Raw genomic sequence first — 2,481 nt, 5'->3', positions numbered from 1 at the left:
AAAAAAAAAAGAAAGAAAGAAAAGAAAAGAAAGGAAAAAAATTATATACAGCCCCGACTTCCACATGCGCACTTGGCCTGCATACCCTCTGCCATTAAATAAATAAATGTAATATATATATATATATGATTTCCAGGGTTGGGAAGATAGCTCTGATAGTAAAGCGCTTGCCACCCAAGCCCAAGGACCTAAGTTTGATTCCCAGTTGTCTATGGTAGCACGTGTTTATAATCCCGGTGCTGGAGAGGTCAAAACAGATGGATCCCTAGGGCTAGTGGTCTTCTCAAATGCTTTAAAAAATTATTTGCCAGGCATGGTGCACATGCCTTTAATCCCAGTATTTGGGAGGCAGAGGCAGGTGGATTTCTGTGAATTTGGGTCCAGCCTGGTCTACAAAGCAAGATCCAGGCAGGCAGGGGTATATAGTGAAATTTGGTCTCAAAACAAACAAGCAAACAAGCTAACAAAAGCCAAACAAATAAAGAAACACGAAAGAAAGAAAGAAAGAAAGAAAGAAAGAAAGAAATTGTATATACTCTTTCATGTGCATCCATCATAATAAATATACATAATTAAATACACACATATACATATATATATATACACATACATACATATTTAAATTATTTTCAGGGTCAGGAAGATACCTCACTTATTCAAGTGTTTGCCATACAAGCACAAGGGCCCGAGTTCAATCCCCAGCTAAGAGTGGTGGTATGTATTTATAACCCTAGCTTTTCGGAGCTAAGCAATTAAATAGGAAAGAAAAGAGCTCTGATGCTCACTGTGAGGCCCGAAGACAGTATTTGAACTTCACTCTCTCCTTGTTTTTATGCCACGCATTTGTAATCCGTGCCGGATACGGGTGTAATAGTTCATGTATATAATTAATGAACACCCCCATGGGCATACAATGCATGCCTTGCGTACACACACCTCACTGTTTACAAATGCCTGTACAGCACACAGGATGAATACGAATATGACATTCAATGATGGGGTGCTGACATTTTCCCTTGGCTGGTGAACTACAACCGAAAGGAGATGGCTGCTTGGAGCCGCCGTTGTCCCGGTGCGGACCCTGCTGCCAGGTAATCCTCTGTTCAGCCTGCTTCCTTGAAGAGGGAGGGCAGGCCGTGCAAGAGCCTGTGGAGGAACTCTGTGCATAGAAAACTGTAAGAGAGACACTCGCCGCGCAAGACTGATGACCTGAGTTCCATCACCAGAAGTCGCATAAAGAGCCAGGTTTGGCGGCAGACATGCGCAGTCCCAGCACGCTTCCAGCTTGTTTAAAGCAAATTCTCTTTGGTGCTTGCCGCTGTGTATCCCCGATCGTTTAGACACCCGTCAGGTCCCAGCCATCCTTCTGTCTCCACCTCCTATGTTGCTGTTGGAGCGTGGGGATTACAGCCTCTTGTTGCCATGTCTAGCTTTTATGTGGGCTGTGGGGATCCAAACTCAGGTCCCACCGTTTACGGGCAAGTACCTTACTCGCCAAGCCATGTCTCTAACCCAAGAAATGGTCTCTCCTTAGCCATCTGGGACTTTCTGAACCAGGTGAGGTTAAGAGAGCCATCACTTACCAAGAGGTGGTCTGCATTCCTGGGCAAGGGCTGCTCAGAACCACCCGTCGACTCCACCACACGCTGTAGACCATCTGAAAACGCCCCAAGAGGTTGCTGGGAACCCAGGACACATACTTATGTGGGCTGTGACAATGGAATCCCGAGTGCAGAGAAGAGATAGAAACACCAGTTTTCCCCTTTCTTCTGCTTATGTGATTTTGAAATTGCACACCACTAATAAAAGATCTGGGCACTTCCTTTTACCCGAAGATACAGTCTGCAGTGTCGATACGGAAAGCTCAGCTAGCCCGTTCTGTTGCTGAAATGGCCTCCATCTTAACCCTTCTCCAATGATGTTAGGATTTCGTCAGCCTTTCTACAACTCCAAACAGGACGCTTATGCAAGGTCTGATCTCTCTCTCTCTCTCTCTCTCTCTCTCTCTCTCTCTAATATATACCAGACCTTTCCATTTTAGCCCTCTTTCGAGGTACTAGGTGAAGTAAAACTTTGCTGGGCTGTCCTGTCTTCACTGTATGATTAATACCACTCCCCTTTCNTATGTACTGTACCCTGAAAACTCTAAATTCCTATGGGGTAGGCACCACGTTTGCACACCGTCTAAGGTATGGAGACGTATGCCCTGGACTGAAAAAACTAGGTTCCAATATAACAGTATCAAGCCGTTTAGTGAGTGATCTAGGGGCGAATCAAATCAAATCAAATGAAATCTTCTACCTTTTCATGGCCCGTTGAGAAGACATTGTATGAGGCCTGTTAAGAGATTGGTGGTTGCTAGGGTCTGCATACTCTGAAGCCCTGGTATTTTACACTGCAAGCCTTTACTCCAGAGCCTCGGCCGCTCACTTTACAGGGTTTATGTTAGCTAAGAAAGAGTCACAAAGGAAGTTTCAAGCT

Source organism: Alexandromys fortis, unplaced genomic scaffold (genome assembly GCF_014885135.2).
Source record: "Alexandromys fortis isolate MF-2015 unplaced genomic scaffold, M_Fortis_MF-2015_v1.1 scaffold_18, whole genome shotgun sequence".
Classification (NCBI taxonomy): domain Eukaryota; kingdom Metazoa; phylum Chordata; class Mammalia; order Rodentia; family Cricetidae; genus Alexandromys; species Alexandromys fortis.
The sequence above is the reverse complement of the archived record's forward strand: the minus strand, read 5'-3'. Positions refer to the sequence as shown.